This window comes from Phascolarctos cinereus, unplaced genomic scaffold (genome assembly GCF_003287225.1).
Source record: "Phascolarctos cinereus isolate Bilbo 61053 unplaced genomic scaffold, phaCin_HiC Scaffold_4;HRSCAF=312, whole genome shotgun sequence".
NCBI classification, from domain to species: Eukaryota; Metazoa; Chordata; class Mammalia; order Diprotodontia; family Phascolarctidae; genus Phascolarctos; species Phascolarctos cinereus.
The window spans coordinates 677,342,347-677,362,236 of NW_027555847.1; positions in this window are offsets into that span (position 1 = coordinate 677,342,347).

Genomic DNA, 19,890 nt, shown 5'->3' on the forward strand with positions numbered 1-19,890 from the left:
GTATATAATCCATGAGCCTTCGTGAGAAGTGCAGTGGAGAGGTACAGAACATAGTGCTATGTGAGGTGTGAGGAATAAAGTCTTTACGGATAGAGAGGAATCACAGAAGGCTTCCAGGAGGAGGTGGCATTGGAACTAGGACAGGTGGGAAGGAACCAGCAGATGAACAGCATATGCAAAGATACAGAGGCAGGGCAAGCTGGGCATATTTGGAAGACAGAGGGTCATCCGGTTTGATGCACACAAGGAGTTTAAAAATGAGGGTAATGTGAAAGAAGACTGGAAATAAAGAGTGATCCCAGTTTGGAGAGAGCCTGGAATGCCAAACTGAATAGGCTGAACTTTTTTGCTCACGAGGCAATAGAGCCCCAGAAAAAAAAAAAAAAAGCTTTTTGAACAGAGTGGTAGCATGGGTAGATCTTTGCATAAAGGAGAGCATTTTGGCAACAAAATAAAGGATAGATTGGGAGGGGGACTGCCCATAGAGGCAAGAAAATAGAAAATACAAGAATAGTCTAGCTGGGTGTTAAGGAAGGCTTGCTTGAATTAGAACAATGGTTCTCAAATGTTTTGTTCTCAGGACTGCTTTACATTCTTTTTTTGGGGGTGGGCTGGGGTTAAGCAATGGGGTTAAGTGACTTGCCCAGGGTCACAGAGCTAGTAAGTGTTAAGTGTCTGAGGCTGGATTTGAACTCAGGTCCTCCTGATTCCAGGGTCGGTACTCTATCTACTTCATCACCTAGCTGCCCCACTGCTTTACATTCTTAAGCATTATTGAGGACCCTGCCCCCTCAAAGAGTTTTTGTTTTTGTGAGTTATAGCAATCATATTTACTGTATTAGAAATGAAGCAATCTCAGTGTTATTATGAACATAGTTTGGACTTTGTGGACCCCTTGAAAGGGTCTCAGGGTCCTGTAGATGTTCCCAGGTCACACTTGGAGAACCCCTGTATTAGAATGGTGGAAGTAGGAATAGAGACCAGGGGAAAGATACAAGAGAAACTGTGAGCAGAGCTGGAATGAGGGTGGGATCACTAGAGCCTTGTCCAGGACACTGATTTTTACAGGGGGCAAATTTATCACCCACAGAATTATTTATCCAAGGAAAAAGAAGGGGAGAGGAGACAGATTCCAGGTACCCAGTGGGTTCAACTTAAGATAAAGAGCAGACAGGGACATTGAGATTCAGTGATCCTTCCTACCAGCTCCTCCCTTGGCAGAAAAAAAGTCCCATTCCCAGAAAACCTGGGGGTGGTCAGTGGAGTGGGAAGCAGTTTCCTCCCATGAACCATCAGTAAAGAGCAAGTCCATCAGAACCAAGGGCTGAGCTGTTGCTGGGAGAGAGCTAAGCTCTCCTAACCATCCTTTTCCAGTAGAGGATATGCTCTTCAGAGGCTCTGCAGCGCCCTCTACTGGGAGGCACTTCAGGGCCAGAGCCCTCCAAAGAGCAAGAATCAAACTGGACTTTGGTGCCAACTTCCTCACTGGCATGTCCAGGGTCTCCCCTCCATCCTCCTCTAGAGAAAGACGTCTTAACCTTTTTTGTATCGAAGACCCCTCTGGCATTCTGCTGAAGCCTATGGATTCCTTCTCAGAATAATATTCTTAAATGCAAAAACTTAAGTACACAGGATTACAAAGAAAACCAATTTAATTTAAATAGTTTATATATACACATATATATGTATATGTGTGTGTGTGTGTGCATGTATATATGTATGTATGTATATGAAATCTCAAGTTCATGGACCTCAAGTAGAAATCCCTGTTCTGGAGTCACCTTCCTAAAGCCCAATCCTGATGGATTCCCTTCCCCTACTTTCCTTGGCTCCCCATTATCCACAGAAACAAGAACAGCCTTCCCAACTTGGCAACAGAAGCTTTCCTCAGTCCGACCCTAGCCTCTCTCTCCCAATTCATCCCACAATGCTCTCTTCATGGACCCTATGATGAATGACTTTTTCCACTGGACAGGCCCTTCACATTACTGATAGGAAAAATGAGGATCAGAAATAGTGATTGTCCAAAGTCACATGACAAGTTGTTGTCAGAACCAGGCCTCGAACTTGGGTCACCTGCCTGTCAGGGTGGAAACCGGATCAGAAACAGAAGTCAAAGAGAAATGTCCAAGGTCTTGGACTTCAGAGAGAAACTAGGAGAACCAACTAATCTTATCTCCCGGTAGGTAGCATAGTGGATGGAGCGATGGACGTGGAGTTGGGATGACCTGAGTTCAAATCTGGTCTCAGACACTTAGCAGCTGTGTGACCCTGGGCAAGTCACTGAAATCTCTCTAAGCCTCAAATTCCTCATCTGTAAAATGAGAAAGTTGGTTGCTGTTCAGTCATGCCCAATTCTTTATGACTCCGCATGGGGTTTTCTTGCCAAAAATACTGGAGTAGTTTGCCATTTCCTTCTACAACTCATTTTACAGATGAAGAAACTGAGGCAAACAGGGTTAAATGATTTGCCTGGGTTCACACAGTAATTGTCTGAGGTCAGATTTGAACTTAGGGCTGAGTCTTCCTGACTCCAGGCCCAGCACTCTATCCACTGTGCTACCTATGGGAGATCAGTGCCACCTAGTTGCCCTAAAAAGTGAAATCCATGCTTGTAGCAGAGGATGGTTGGACTCTAGTTCTCTCTCTCTCTTTTTTTTTTTTGTGTGAGGCATTCGGGGTTAAGTGACTTACTCACACAGCTAGCAAGTGTCATGTGTCTGAAGCTGGATTTGAACTCAGGTCCTCCTGACTCCAGGGCCAGTGCTCTATCCACCTAGCTGCTCCTGGACTCTAGTTCTAAGTTCCCTTCCTGCTCTGACTCTGAGCCTATCATCCACCTTACCTCCAATGGGAAGAGGGATAGAGGAAAGAGTCCTGGGAAATGGGACATACAGAGGTTGGAACGTAGATCCAGTCTAAGGTTCATGAAATGTAGGTTAAATTCCATTGTGAGGCTGAATGGGTCCTGTGGCTGGTACCCAAGAGGCTTGGACACAGTGTAGACCTCAAAGTTCAAGAGAGCAATTTCGACTCTCACAGACCACTGTGGACAACAAATTTCCCTTAGACTTCTTCTCTTCCTCCTTTCGTCTCTTTGTGCCCCCAGAAGCCTGGCTTCCCCACCAGCAGAAGACATTGCATCCCTCTCCAGAATTAAATAGACCTTATCTCATGCTCCAAGACACGCTGGGTCAAGAGGAGAAGCAGTCGCTCACTGCCACTTCCAAACACTCTTTTAGATTCCATCACTCAGCAAGCTTCCCTCCACTGACGTTATCACTATCCTGATATGTTACTCTGTCCTGATGCTGGTGTCAGTTGCCTGCTGTCCAATAGGTTCTTTTCTGTCTGTTCTCCCTTCTGACTCAGTCTTCCTCTTTATCCTCACCCCTGCCCTTATACTTGGAGGCTTAAATACACAGAGTTGATGGCCTCACCAGCACCCTGGCTTCTCAGCTCATCTACCTCTGACGCTCCCTGGATCCAAACCTTGACTCCATTCTAGTCACACCCAATCCCACTTTAATCTCTCCATCACCCATAGATGTACGCTTCAATGGTCAAGAACTCTAATTCCCCCAATCTGGCCATAATTCATCTTTCCATCTTTTCCTGTGCCTTAATCCTAAACCTCTTCTTCATCTTCACTGTACCCTACAATTCTTCCAACCCTCAGTATTCCCCCAGGCCATCACCATTGCTCTTTGTTCATTTTCTTCCCTTCCCCAGCATGACTCTAGACCAAGAGTTCTTAATCTTTTTCATGTGTCCTGGACTCCTTTGGTAGTCAGTCTGGTGAAGCCTGTGGACCCCTTCTCATAATAATGAATAAATACATAGGACTATAAGGAAAATATTGAAAACCAGTTATAAAAATATTTTTAAAAGTTCACAGACACCCAGGTTAAGAACTCTATAATTAACAAGTTCAGCTCTACACTGCCATTAGCTCTTGAATCCCCAACTTTTTTGTCTCTTCCCTGTTTATGCCTTGCTAACCCCCAAAACTTTACTGTCCACTATCTCTTCTGCTCAAGTGCTATTTTAATGTGACTGAAAAAAGTCATATTACTGAACCACAAATTATTTTATCTAATCTCAATGGAGTCCTCAGTGCTGCACACATCACTCCCTCCCTAATTGATTCCTATCTCCACTACCCAGAGCAATCAGTCCAAACCTCTTCTTTCCTCAAGCCTCCCACAATGTTTCCTGGTCCCCAACCTCTCAGGAGCGGTGATCGTCCCATACTTTCCTGGGAAGATCAAAGCCATTCTCTTTTCTCCCTTACTCTATATCTAAAAACCCCATTCACATCACCCCCTATTTTCTCCTCCTCTGCTCTGATGAAGTGGCCCTTTCCCTCACAAGGCCTTCCATCCCATCCCTTCCATTTTCTTCCAGCCATTTGCCCCCTTCGATTACTCCTCTGTCTCTCTCATCTTTAATCTCTCCCTTTCTCTATCTCATTCCCTGCTATCTAGAAACTTGTCCAGGTCTCCCTAATCCTTAAAAATCTCTCCCCAGATCCCAGCTGCCCCCCAAGCTATCATCTTCCCTTTCACAGCCAGAGTCTGAGGGACAAAAAAAGCATAAACATGTGTTGCTTCTACTTCCTCATCTTCTTTTCAGCCTTTTGTGGTCTGTCCTCCTGTCTTGTCCCTCAAACAAAACCATTCTCTCCGTGATTACCAAACTGCTAACCCTGAGACCTTTTTCTCATTTCTCATTATTTTTAGTTCCCGGCAGCATTTGACACTATTGACAACCCTCTCCCCTTGCTGGGGTCTTGAGACATGTTCTTTTGGTCCTCCTCTATTTGCCAGACCATTCCATCCCAGTCTTCTTTTTCTGCATCATCATCCATATCCCTCCTTCTAGGTGTGGAGGGCCCTCAAAGTTCTGACCTGGGACTTTTTTCCCTCTCTACATGCTTTCTTGGTGATCTCATCAACCTCCTCCTGGATTCAATTATCATTTTTCTATGTGGATGACTCCAACATATCTATATCCAACCCTGAGTCTCTTCTAAATTCCATCAGCAATTGACTATTGGACATTTCCTTCTGGGTGCCCTGTAGGTATCTCCAATTTGGCATGTCCAAAACAGAACTGAAAAATCCTTATTATCTTCTGTCCTAAGCCCACCCATTCTCCGACTTCTCTATTTCTGCTGAAGGTGCCACCATCCTTCTAGTCACCCAAGCTGGAAAACAGAGTCATTCTTGACTCCTCCTTTGCCACATTCCATACCCTCATACCCAACCAGATGTCAAGTTTTGCCAATTCTACTTGCATAACATTTCTTTTTTTTTTTGAGGCAATCGGGTTAAGTGACTTGCCCAGGGTCACACAGCTAGTAAGTGTCTGAGGCAGGATTTGAACTCAAGTCCTCTTTGACTCCAGGGCTGGTGCATAATATTTCTCCCACAGCTCCTTACTACCTTAGTTCAGGTCCTCACCATCTCCTACCAAGAATATTGTAAAAGCTGTCTAACTAGTCTCCCTGCCTCAAGTTTCTCCCTTCTGCAACCCATCCTCTACACAGCCGCCAAATTAATATTCCTAAAACTCAAGTCCCTCCCCTGCTCAAGAAATTTTCATGGCTCCCTATTGCCCCTAGGTTAAAATACAAACTCTTCTGCTTGACATTTAAAGTGTTTTGCCATTCTGGAGCTCTTTCTTGTAACAATAAGTATAATAAGACAAAACAAAGTAACATTAGCCATGTCTGAAAATGTATGTCTAATCCATCACCCTTAGTACATCACCTCTCTGCCGAGATCAGACTTCTGAATTCTTTCACTGTTGTTTTGCTTAAAATTATTGTGGGTTCATGTAAGTTGTATAAGTAAGCTCTCTATTCATTTGTACAAATGTTCCCGTTTCTTACATTGCACTGATATTTCATTAGACTCATAAGTCGCTCATCAGCCACTCCCCAATAGACACCCACTTTCCTTCCAATTCTTTGCTAATACAAAAAGCGTTGCTGTGATCAATTTTGTTTCTGCAAGTCCTTCCCCTCTGTCTTCAACCTCCGTGAGTTGTATGATTAGTGTTGGTAGCGCTGGCTCAAAAGTTCAGTAACTTTGAGTATAGTTCCAGATTGTTTTCCAGAACAGTTGTAGCAATTTACAATTCCACCAACAATGTATTAGTATGCCTATTTTCCCATAGTTCTTTCATTATTTACTATTTTCATCCTTTGTCATCTTCGCCAAACTAATAGTCACGAGATAAAACCTTAGAGTTAGTTTAACTCGCATATCCTTTATTATTAGTAATTTGGAGCGTTCTTTTACGTGGTTGTGAATTGCTTGCATTTCTTCTTTTGGGGAATGTCCAGACTGCCTTTCCGGGATTCGTGCCTCTTACTTGCCTCCCCTCACTGCACATTCCAGCCAAACTGGTCTTCTTGATATTCCCTGTTCTGTCCCCGGTGTTACCTCTGAGAATCTCCAGCTGACCTCAGTGCTCAGCTCATGTGCCGCCTCCCGTGGGGAGGCATTCCAGTATGGTACAGAAAGAGAACTGGACCTGGAGTCAGACCACCTGTTTTCAAATTTCCTTTCTGTTGCTCCCTGTGGAATCTCAGGCAAGCCACTTAATCTCCCCAAGCTTCAGTTTACTCATCTGTAAAATGAGGACCACTGAATTAGATGTCCTCTGCAGTCCCTTTCTGTGCTACAGTAAATCTCTGAACCTCCCTGGTATTCCTCTCCATTCAGATCACCCATCATCTCCAAGTTCTCCCCTGTAGAACCTTGTAGCAACCTGGGCTCAGATGGTGAGGATCCAGGCCTCTGTCATTCTGTACCCTTCACTTTCCAGTCCTGCTTTATGTGTTGGCTTTCCCATTAGAATGGGAGTTCCTTGAGAGCAGAGACTGTCTCCCCACACTTAGTGCAATGTGTGGCACATAGTAAACGCTTTGTAAGTGCTTTATCTACCTATCACCAATTAATGTTGTCTCGATTCTCAGATGGTCTTATTATATACTTCTCTTTTATATTTTGTATCTCTACCAATGTAAATCCCTGAAGGACCGGGTTTTTTTGTTTGTTTAGCTAAAAAGCTTGCTTGCTTTTTAAAAGTAGGTACTGATAATGAATGTATGTCAGATTGGATTGGATTGGATTTGGATGTGGTTATAGGAACTTGGGTATTTGGAATCAGAGAACCTGGGTTCGAATCCCTGCTAGGATACATTTTAACCGAGTGACCTTGGGTAGGTGACTTCACCCCTTGGGGTGTTTCCTCTTGTTGCACAACTTTAAGTGCTGTGGTTGATTTTTCCCTGATCCCCCGAAGAGAGTTGAAGAGAGCACCGAGCTCTCAGATCTGGCCGCTAGGTGTCAGTCTCCATTGCTTTTCTTCAGCCTTTGGTGTTTGTGCGTTCCCCTAAGAGCTGTAGCCCCTTGCACTTATAGCGTTCTGCGGCCCTCTGCCCCTTCCTCTCCCCCTTGCTCTTAATCGTTCCTTCAGTTTTTATGACTCTGATGCCTTAGGATTGCGTGTGTGTGTGTGTGTGTGTGTGTGTGTGTGTGTGTGTGTGTGTTTGGGGGGGTGAGGCAATTGGGGTTAAGTGACTTTCCCAGGGTCACACTGCTAGTGTTATGTGTCTGAGGTCACATTTGAACTCAGGTCCTCCTGACTCCAGGGCCAGTGCTCTATCCACTGTGCCGCCTAGCTGCCCCTTGCCTTAAGATTTACAAAATGTTTTCCTTACAATAGTTCAGTTTGCAAGAGAGTGGGGGGTTAAGGATCCCATCCTACAGAGATGTAGCAGAATGCAGTGGATAAGCACAGGGAATTGGACCTGGAGTCAGAAGACCTGAATTCAAATCCTGCCTCTGACATTTACCAACTGTGTGACTTTGAGCAAATCACTTAACCTTTCTGAACCTCAGTTTCCCCATCTGTAAATTAGGGCAATTATACCTGGCATCCCTCACTTTACCTGTTATTGTGAGGCTCAAATGAAAATACATGTAATTGCAAGTTATTATCACAGATGAGAAAAAGGTTCAGAGACAACCACTTAATTTTTATCAAAAAATTATATTCATCTCATTGCTACCTTTTATTTTTATGACACATTTGTTTCAGAATGTGTACGTCTCCGTACCCTGCAAAACTTCCTTTGTAGGAAAAAAAAAGAAACCACTTTGGCAGAACTAATGACAGTGCATGCAGTGTTCTACACCCATGGTCACCCACCTCTGCAATGAAGGGAGAAAAGTGCATGGAGAATTTCACTTCACACACATCCATGAATTCTGTCCTACATTCCAGGCACTGAGCTAGGTGCTAAAATCACTTATCAAAATGAAAACAAAACAGTCCCCACCCTCACCACATCATAAAATTTTGGAGCTAAAAGGGACCTCATTGGCAATCTAGTCCTACTCATTTCCAGAAAGGAATCCCTACTACAGTATTCCAAATCTCTAAATAAAGACCTCAGGTGATGGGGAACTCACTACCTCCTCCTACTTCCCTTCCATACCATTTGCAAACAGCTCCAGCAGCCTCATTCTGTCTCATTGCCACTGCCTGGGTTGCCTCCCCCTAGTGCTAAGGTTCTGCCAAATAGAACCCATCTGATCTCTCTTGCCCCTGACAGGCCTTCAAATACCTGAAGCCACCTCTCATGCCCTCCCCACCACTCAGTCTTCACTTCAGATGAAGCATCCCCAGTTCCTTCACCCAGTCCTTACATAATTTGAACTCAGAGCCCATTGCTGTCCCTCAAGAGTTACTGAACTAGAACTGAATGTGCATACAAAAAGAGCCATTGGCCCCTGCCTTGGTCTTTCCCTTTCTTTCAATGGGGGGGCTCTGGGGACTTGGAGCTGGGGCAGGGAAGGGCAGCTGCTTGATATGTCTCAGAACACATGGCACCCCTTATGTTTCTTCTGCTTATTCTTTTCTGATCTTAGGTGAATATATTCTTGAGATGAGAGTGCCCAGGTAACCATGGCAGTTTGGGAGATCCTTAAGTCCCAGCAGAGGCAACTGGAGTTGGAGCAAAGTCTATTGGACAGCCCCTCAGCTGGTCTGGGTCAAGCAGGTCACTGTGACCACCACCTTTGGTCTCTCCACAGCTTGCAGAGTCCCCAAGGCATGGACTGGGAACAGCCCTGTTTATCTCCTGGCTTGCCAGTCCTGGTGTACTCTTCGGGGTCCTGGGAAGCCCAGGGAGGCAGCCTTTGCAGAGAGCCGCACAGGCAATAGAAGTAGCTCCGTGAGTCAGGAAAAGTCCACGGTACCAGGCCCTCAGCCTCATATGGCTGCAAATGGGCTTCTGAAGTTGGATCGGAACCAGGCAGCTGATGGTTAAGTATGCTCTGCATAAGTCACCGGCAAGGGTGGTTTATACACTCTCAGGAAAGAATACACATGTGGGACATTGCCTAGGAGGCAAGACTGACTGTAGAGAGAAGTGTGTTTGAGCCCATACACACACACACACACACACACACACACACACAACACACACACACACACCCCTCCACCTCCCCAAATCTCCCTTGTTCTGGGGGCTTGAGCTGGAAGCTTCCCTAAGTGGGCTCATGACACAGCCCCAGCCCCACCCCTACCCTGCCCCACCCTGTCTGGGTTTCACCCACTGTCAGCACCAAGAGGGAGGGATGGGAGGCTCTGGAAACCTGTGTGAAGGGAAGGATGAGGGAGGGGGTGGAAGAGAAGAAAAGAGTGTCAGCCCTCCCCCACACCAATTCTTGACTAGCTGGCATGGAATAGTTAGCACTTAATCAGCAACAGTAATTAGTGAAAATAAGACCGTTCCCCACATCTCTTCTTCCTTTCACAGCCAAACTCCACACTTGCTGCCACTTCTTTTCTGCCCACTCACTCCTCAATCTCTTCCCATCCGGCTTCCTAACCCACAGCTCCACTGAAACCACTCTCTCCACCTTTACCGGGATCTCTTAACTGTTAACTTTAATGGCCTTTTTTCAAGTGTTATCCTTCATAACCGCTCTGCAGCTTTGGACTGGGGACCACTCTCTCCTTCTGGTATCTCCCTCCCCTTTCCTGACACTGTTCCCTCATGGTGCTCTTCCAGTCCTTAATGCTTATTCTTTCCCTCTGAGATGATCTCCAATTTATCGTGTCAATACCTTATTTGCACCTTGTCTTCCCTCCTTAGAATGTGAACTCCTTGAAAGCAGACTGTTTTTGCCCTTCTTTGAATTCCCAAAGTTCAGGCTGGTGCCTGCACATAGTAGGTGCATTAATAAATGCTTGCTGACTTGATTAACCTGCTCTTTTGCTGTATTATTATTCATGTTCTGCTCTCAGCCTGGCCATCCCCCAAATTCTGCTCTGAGTCTTCTCCTATTCCCCTTTTATGCTCTCTCTCAATAATTTCAACAGCTCCCATGGATTCGATTGTCTCTATGCAGATGAGTCTCAGATCTATATATCCAGCCACAGTCTCTCTCCTGAGCCATAACCATACATCTCCAGCTGCTAATCGACCATTTCTAACTGGATATGTTTTGGCCATTTTAAACTCAACAGGTCCAAAATGGAACTCATATTTTTATTCTAAATCTAGCTATCTCTCAAACTTCCATATTTCTGTCAAGGGCACCACTATTCTTCCAAACTTCACCTCAGTTCACAACACTAGTGTCACCCTGGGTAATTTCCTCCTTCTCACTCACCATCTCAAATCAGCTGCTTATAGTTGTACTTTTTTTTTTTAACCTCCAGAACATCTCTCAATCCTGTTCCCTTCTCTTCACCCACATTATAACCACTCTAGTTCGGACCTTCCTCACCTCTCAACTGGACTGTTGCCTGGCTTCTAGTTTCTCTCCTCTCCAATCCATTCTCCACAAAGCTGCCAAATTAATTTCCTAAAATGTGTGACTTTGTCACTCAAGGACCTTCAGTGTTCCCTATTGTCTCTAGGCTCAAATACAAAATCTTCAGCTTGCCACTTAAAACTCTTTTGAGATTTATCCTCAACTCATCATTCTAGGCTTATTTCACATTATACCTTTTCATGTATCCTATATTCTAGCCATGCTGGCCTTCTCACCATTCCCTGAACCTTAGTTCCAACTCTTGACTCTGTGCTCCCCCTGCCGACTATCCCTCATGCCTGGAATGCACTCCCTCCTTACCCCCTACCTGTTAGAATCCCTAACTTTCTTTATGGCTTAACTCAAGTAAAGAGCTTTTCCTGATTGCCCTGGTTGTTAGTGTTTCTCTCCCTTCTATTAAATATGTAGCTAGTTATCTGCTACTATTAAATTGCAAGCTCCTTGAGGGTAGGAACTAGGAGTTTATTTTGTCTTTGTAGTCCCAGAATCTATCGCAGAGCTTTGCACGCAGTGGGCATTTAAATGCACTTTGGATTATACTAGATTGGATTGGATGGGAAACTATGAAATGATCTGTTGAGGTGAACTTCTCCCTTCTCCTTTGAACCAGTGTCCCTAGGTCTCCCTAGGTCTTTCCCTCTTCTTCAACTTAGTGACTTTGCAGTCTCTCAAACCAGAGCAAAAACTCCAAGTTAGGGGTCTGCTAAAGTCCATTGCATAAGAGAATCACTTGAAGGAACTGGGAATCCTTGAGAAGAGAAGGCTGAGGGGAGTGGTCAGCCCCCAAATGACAGCTGTCATCAAGAACTCTGAAAGCTGTCACATGGAAGGAGGATCATATTAATTTTATTTGGATCTAGAGGACAGAATTTTGCAGCACTGTGCAGTGGACAGAACACTGGGCTTGGAATCAGAAAGAACTGAGTTCAAATCTGGCCTCAGGCTATTACTAGCTGTGTGACCCTTAGCAAGTCTCTTAATCTTTCTAGTCTCAAGTTTCTTCCTCTGTAAAATGAGGGAGTTAGACTTGACCTCTATTGTGCCTTTTTCTTGGATATTTTGTATTCAAAGCTAAGGTAGCACCAGGTAATAGTGCCTAGAGTCAGATTTAAGGGGAAAATGTTGGCATTCATGCGACTTTCTGAGTGTGTGTGTGTGTGTGTGTGTGTGTGTGTGTCCCTTATAGCTGTGTTCATGGATATGGGGAAGAGGTGATACAAACTACTTGGGCTTAATTGTTTTGTGAGTCAATAGCCTTCATCCTTGACCATTATCCTCACCTTCTCACGGGAACCTTGAACTCTGCTCTTAGAACCTTTCTGGGTTCCGAAAGACGAGGGTTTACTTTTGTTTCCCAGAATCAAGCCGCAGCTGTACTTTCCATCTATCTTCCCGCCATCTCCCTCCTCGTTCTTTCCCCCCCAGAAGCCCCGCCCCCGCCGTTTTCCAGCTTCTCCATAGTGGTGTTCTTCGGCACTCAAATGTAAGCCCCCTGAGAGCAGGGACTGTTTTACTCGATTGTTTTTGCATCCCCAGCATTTAGCACAGCGCCTGTTGCACAGTAAGCACTTTCTCTAAATAAAAACTTTATTTGCCTAATAGTGTTTTGTGGCAGCTAAGAAACCAAATGTGATCTTAGGCTGCTTTGAGAAAGATGGAGTGCTCAGGAATAGGGAAGGGATAAGCCCTGTCCTCTGCTTTGGTCACACCAAATCTGGAATATTGGGTTCCGTTTTGAGTACTGCATTGAGGAGGGACGTTGACAAGCTGAAGAATGTTCAGGGAAGAATGACCAGGATCATGAAAGACCTCAAGCTCTTGATGTATTATAATCATCATATAGAGCTTTAAGGTTTGTAAAGTGCTTTACACAATTATCTCACTTTATTCTTACAACAACTTGGGGAGGGGGTAAGTGCTATTATTATTCCCATTTTACAGATGGGGAAACTGAGGCTGGGAGAGGTTAAGTGCATTCGTGTCAGTCAGTCAACAAATATATTTTTAAATACGTACTATGTGCCAGGTACTATACTAAACACTGGTGATACAATAAGAGGCAAAAGACAGTGTATGTACTGCTACCATGGTATATGCAGACCTATGGAAGGCTTCTTGCCTTTTCATCCCCTCCTCTCCTTTCCCTAGCTCAGGCCCTCGTCACCTCTCCCCTGCACTGTTGCAGTAGCCTCCTAACTGGTCTCCCTGCCTCCAGTCACTCCCCTCTCAATCCGTCAGCTACCAAATCATGATTTCTACATTCGACCCTGCTATTCCCCTACATGAGAAGTTGCACTGGCTTCCTATTGATGCTAGGATAAAATACAAACTCCTTTGCTTGGCATTTCATGCTCTCATAATTTGGCTTCAACAAATCTTTCTAGACTGCTTTCATATTTCTTCTCCTCTTCCTCCTCTTCTCATAAATTCTGTTCCAGCAAAACTGACCCGCTCGATATTCCATCATTACCTACACCTGTGCCTCCCTGCATGCTGTCTCCCATCCTCCCATGGAATGCTCTTTCTCCTCACTTCTGCCTCTCAAGAATCCCTTGCTCCCGTCTACGCTCAGCTCAAGTGCCATCTCCTATCTAAAGCCTTTCCTGATCCTCGCCCCAACAATATCCGCAAATTGCTTTCTTTTTACTTTGTGTGTATTTTGTATTTGCTTCTCTGCAAAAAAAAAAAAAAGCCTTCCCCCTTAGCAGAATGCAAACCCTTTCAGGGCGGAGAGGGATCATTTCTTTTTTGTCTTTGGATCTCTATCACCCAGCACAGCACTGGGCACATAGTAGGGGTTTAGTTGGCTTGAACTGAGTGTGTAGTTTTCTTGACTGCTGGGTCCTGTCTTCTGCCTTTGCTAGGACCTTCCTGTCAACTGTCATATCCCTGTCACTCCCTCCAAAGGCAGCCAGCACTGTCTATGTCTCAGCCTTGAGGAGCCAGACACTGAGCAATTGTTCCCAAAGATTAGAAAAGCAGCTCAGATATTGGTTTAGATGCTGACTGGGACTCCCAATATTGAACTTGAACTTGAAATGGCTCCTTATGACCCCAGGGGAGAGGGATGGCTTAGCTGGAAGTACTTCCTCTCTTAAAAAGAAGGATGAAAGTGAGTAGAAGGACAGAGACAATTAGACAAATGCACACATACAAACAGAAAAAGGCAGAGATGGAAACAGAAATAAATGTGGGAAAAGAAAGAAAGAAAAGAAAAGAAATAGAGGACAGCAAGAACAGAAGGAAAGGAGAGAGGGGGAAGGAAACAGAAAATGTGCCGTGCACTCTTGCAGTGTCTCAGACTAAGTTTCCTCATCTGCGAGGTGTGGAGGTTAGACAAGATGAGGCCCTTTCCACGTCTCAGCCCTATGAAATAAGACAGAGGACCCAGGCAGGACCCTTACAAAGGGAATAAAGGAATCTAGCTGCTGCCTGTGGTATTGACTATGCTCAGGGCACACGTTCCGTGGAAGTGTCAGTGAAAAGGCAGTTGGGATTGTGGGTTGGGCTGCTTCAAGTGGTGTAGAAAAGACAAGAGTTTTTAGGAGCTCTGATCATGGTGCTGAACGGGTGGGCGGCCCTAGCTGGTGGTCACAGACCACAGCCCTCAACAAGTTAATGGAGTTATAGTGGAGATCTTCTAGCCATGGTGCTGCTCAGGTGGATGGAGCACTGAAGTCCAAGGCAATGAAAGTTTGGAGGGGAGTATTATATGGACACTGGCTATGCTGCTGAGTATATAGGATTGCGGATTCTGGTTTGGGACACGCTGCTGAAGAAATAGGCAGGACTAGGCAGCTAGTTAAAGAACACCGAAGTTTTAATAGTGTCTCAGACGCTTACTAAATTTCTCTGTCTCAGTTTCCTTATCTGTAAAATGGGGATAATAATTACATCTTTCTGTTTACAGGGCAGTTATAAGTATGAGGTATTCAGAGGGGACTAGTACCTCTGGTGTGAGGGTTGCTGAGCCTTTTTCAGGGCTGTTCATCCACCTTTGGTGTCACCCAACTCTCACCTGTGATTCTACGAAGCTACAGCAGCTTCATGGTAAAACCCTGATGGAGGGGCTAAACCTGGTTGGGGATAACTGACAGGCCTTAAACCAGTGAGTTTGGGGGGTGTCTACCCCAAGCATGTGAAGGCTTTCCCTGGTGGAATGGCCAAATGAGAACAACTTGTTCCAACTGCCATGAAGACAGCTGAAGCAGGCCCTGTGGTCAGACATCAAAGACATCAAGGTCATCCACTGCATCCTGGGCCATTACAGCCATCCTGACTTCGGTTCTACCACCAGACTTCAATGACTTTGGAAGACAGAGCAAGGCTGATGACTTTGTGCCACTCTGCCTCACTTAAATCCAATTAGCTCAAAATTCAAGACATCACCTCATAATGTCATTGGTTCTCTTCAAAGTGAAGGAATAAATACTAACAACATCTTTGTGACGCTAAAAAAAATGACTGCCCTCTATTCCCCCATCTGTAAAATGGGAATAATAGGCTTCGTGTTTCCAACATAACAGAAATGGTGTGAAGATCAATGAGAGAATGTATTAAAGCAATAGAAATGAGAGGGACTATTCAATGAATCTACAGACTTTTATTAAGTGCCAACTTGATACCAGACTCATCCTCCTGAGTTCAAATCTGGCCCCAGAGACCTACTAGTTGTGTGACTCTGGGAAAGTCACTTTACCCTCTTTGCCTCAGTTTCCTCATCTGTAAAATGAGCTGGAGAAGAAAATGGCAAACCGCTTGAGTACCTTTGCCAAGAAAACCCCAAATGTGGTCACAAAGAGTTGGAAACAATGACTTAACAACAAAAAATGGCAGATACTGTTCCAGGAGCTAAAGATACAAAGAAAAAATAAACATAGTTCTTGTCCTCAAAGAGCTTACATTCTATCTACAACCAGGTTCCCATTCCAAGTGGAAGGGTGGTCTAGTGCTGCATATGGAGAGAGCTGGGTCTGCTGTTCACTAGAAAGGATAACGAACTCTATACTTTGTGCCTGCATAAAGAATTTACCGAGCTGGTTCTAGAGCATCTTGGGGAAAATGCATATTGACAAAGGATGCTCCCGGAAAGAGAGAATGACTTCGGAATAGCATGGGAAACCAGTCCCCTCATGTCTCTGAACTCACTTGAAATTCTAGAGATGCTAAAATGGACAACTTCTGAGTGGGAACACTCATTCTCTTTCCTGATCTGAGCTGAGATTTCTTTTCAATCCTAGCTGAAGAGCGTATTTACATTTGTGTATCCTTTAGTATAATCTAATCTGTATAACTTCTCCAATTTCTGTTTGCTTGGATGAACAGGTTTCTTTGCTGTCTTCTATTTGTGGTGATCTTTTGTGTAATCAGTGTCTGGGGGAAAGGAGCTAAACTAGTGAAAGTAAGCTAAGGACTACATTCCCCCTTAAGAGTGACTAGGGATACTGTCTTTTTGGTCTTGAACTTCATACCCCTAGACTAGTGAAATATTTGAGGTGTGGTAGATAGTAACAACAACAATAATAGCTAGTGTGTATATGTGCTGAACATTGTACTAAGTGCTTTACAAATAGTATCTCTTTTGACCCTCACAACACCCCTGGGAGGTAGGTGCTATTATTATCCTCATTTTACAGATGAGGAAACTGAGGCAAAGAGAGGTTAAGTAACTTGCCCAGGGTCATGGAGCTAATAAATGTCAGAAATCAGATTTGAACTTATGTCTCTCTGACTCCGGGGCTAGCATGCTATCCACTACACCACCTTGCTGCCCCTGATAGATACAATTAGATAGCTGTAACTCTAACTCAATATTCCTTTTTGGAGTCTGGGGTACTAGCTCTAGTGGGGGAGCTCTTGGGACCTACCTGACCCTTATTCCCCAGCTAGCTTGCTGGTGGTTCAAGTTTGGTTCTCCTCCTTTCTTCTGAGGCAAGTCAGCTCTCAAATCACATCTATTCATGAAATACATCAGGCTCATCTATACGTTTAGACATTGCATATCAATGTATCTCATCTATATATAATGTTATATAACATAATATTATATATAATTGTGTGTTATATATAAAATTATATATAATTGTGTTATATATATATATATATATATAATTGTGTGTGTTATATATAAAAATAATATTTGGTCCTCACAGAGGCTCTGCAATGAAGGCAGAACAGGGATTGTAGTCTTTTTTAAAGATGAGAAAACTGAGGCCCACAGAAAGGAAATAACTGCCCAAGTTTCTGCAATCAGTCAGTCAGTCAACATAAGAGCCAATGGTAGAACCTCAGTCTCTCAAGGGTTTTTTTTTTCTCCCTCCAGACTGATCCTGATAGCTCTGGGAGGTCAGACTAGGAACCAGTTATGGGAAAAGTGACCCTATGATAACCTGACAAGGTTAGGGTCCCCAGGAGCTGCATGTTTCCTAGGGCGCTGGAAGCTCCCAAGTGATTCCCTCAAGGAACCTGGAGAAGATTCCAGGAAAGTGGGGGTGCCCAGAATGTATACATTTTCCTTGTGTGACAGCCACCAGGCCAGGAAGGTGGAGGCATGGGGAACCAGGAATGTCTGAAGGAAGGCTCTGAGCACCGAGTGAACCTCTGGGGGGGGGGCTGGGAGACAGCGGTGGCTTTGTGTATGTTCTGAGACTCACTCAAGTCCCTGTCTGGAGCTGAGGATCCCTGAGGGTGCTCCCGGGGAGAAGAAGCGCCAGCACCGGACCGTGAAGGGCTTCCTGAGCAGGGAAGTGACACGGTCAGACCTGTGCTATAGGAATGCGACTGAGCATCCAAGTGGATGATGCTTGGGAGAGAAGAGAGGCTGCAGGAAAGATGAGCAAGTTGTGAGGAAAGAGAATCCTGCGGACACAGGAAGGAACGGCTAGCAGCGTCCCCCAGCTGAGGTCTTTACTGTCTAGCTCTGTGTGTGTATGCTCGTTTACCTACCTACATGTGCAGAGAGTTGCTCCCTGTATATGTGTCTACATCTGGGCATCTGTGTCTGCGTGTGCGCAAGGAGCCAGTGCGCATAAACAGGGAGGGAGGGAGCTCAAGAGTCAGGGACAAGAGCACACAGAGACTGGGGCAGTGTCTGTGTGCGGCCCGGTCGCAAAGGGGCTCTCCTGCGCGGGGGGGGGGGGGGGCTGGGAGAATCCGGGAGAAATTGTGCTTCTGTCCGGGCAGCCCAAGGCACGGAGACTGAGGGGCTGAAACCACCCGCGCGCCACGGGGCAGAAGAGATGGTTTTAGGTGTGAACACGCAGTGAATGCGAGATACACACCATGGTACGTGCGTCTATGTGTCTATGTCGAATATGTCCTCTAGAAATGTATGTGTGTGTGTGTCGCGTGAGTCTTGTGGAAGTGCTTTGTCAACAAAGCTCCACAGAAGTGTGAACCGTTTGCTGTGTGAATGTCTTGGGCTCCGAGTCAAGTGATTGAGGGTTTCCTCTCGGTTATATCCATTTATGTTGCGTACGGAGGGGAAGAGGAGTAGTTTAGTGGGGAGGAGGTGTGTGCCTGTGTGTGCTGTAACTTTCCCTGGGGCCCTCCCTCCTAGTCCGCCCTCCTCTTTTCCCAGGCTGTGAGAAATCTTCGCGCCCTCCAAGCCCGCTTCCAAACCTCTTTGAAAAACCTGTGGAAGCTACTGGGAACCGTCCAAGTTCAAGTTCATCCCCACGCTCCCCGGGCTTGGCCACTGGAGCCCAAAGGAAGGAAATTTCCAAATTCCCAAAGAAGGAAATTATTCGGATATTTCTAATAAGTCCCAAATTAGAACGCGCATGGCATACATGATAGAGTTTGAGGTTTTGTTTGTTTGTTTTTTGTTTTTGCTTTGGTAACAGTGTGGAAGTAGAGCCTGGGAGCCAGTGATGCATTTGGACCTTCAACTTGGATGGAATACACCAAGTATTTGCTCACCTCCTCGCTGTATCAGTGTAGACGCTGAACAAGGTGGCAGTTCGGAGGCCTGGAAGACACGGACCACGGAGGAGGGAACAAGGGGAGCCCTGGTTCAGCGGGTGCGTGCAGGAGGCACTCCACTCATGTCCCCGTCCCGCTCCCTGCTGGGCGTCTGTCTTTTCAGCCTAGACTGGCCTGAGCAAAGCTAGGTTCTCCCTGTTTCTCTCTCTCTCTCTCTCTCTCTCTCTGTCTCTTCTCTGTCTCTGTATTGTTAATTGTGTAACTCTGGTGTATGGATGCCAACAGTTGAAGCTAGTCAGACTGATCACAGAAGATTTACCACCACTATCACTACCCCACCCCCCTTCCTGGACACACACATGGCAGACAGTGGGGTGGGGTGTGGAAGATACTGAAGAGATGGGTGCTGAATGAGTTTCTGCAGGACACTACTCTCTGCCCTCTCTACAGGTATAAGGTGTCAATGGACTTGGGGAGGTGAGGAGGAGGGGTGAAGCTGTGGTTTTAAGTCTAAGAATGTCACAGTGGTGAGGAACCCTACAGACATCTAGCCTAGCCCCCTTGTTTATAGGAGAGGTGAGGAAAAAAGTCCAGAAAGGGTTGTGATGTGCTTAAAGTCACAAAGTGAGTCATGTTTCTAGAGCCCTGTAAGAGATCTGGGTACTACAGCCATGGTCTAGAAGCTACCTAGTGATTACTCACTCTTTAAAGGAAATTACAGAAACCTGATGGCTCTCACTGGTGTAGTTTCAAGTTCACAATGAATCCCTATCCCCACTCCCAGGTAAGATAAAGGGTCCTTGTGACGTTTTGGACTACAGAGTAACCAGTGTTGAAATCTCTCTGCCATGCTTTATGTGTAGGATTGTTATGTGTAGGTCGATTCTTCAGTTCGACCATTAGCTTTGTGTATATGACTGTAACTCGGTGAGTTGTGTGACTATGTATGCGTCTGTGAGAGTTGTGTAGAGTGTAATTGTGACTGTGTAAGTCCAATGAATGCATGGATGTGAATTGTGTCCAATGTGATTGTGACTGAGGGTGCTGTGTCTGTCCCTGGGATCTGTGTGCGCATAGGATGTGGGCGATAGTGTGGCTATGT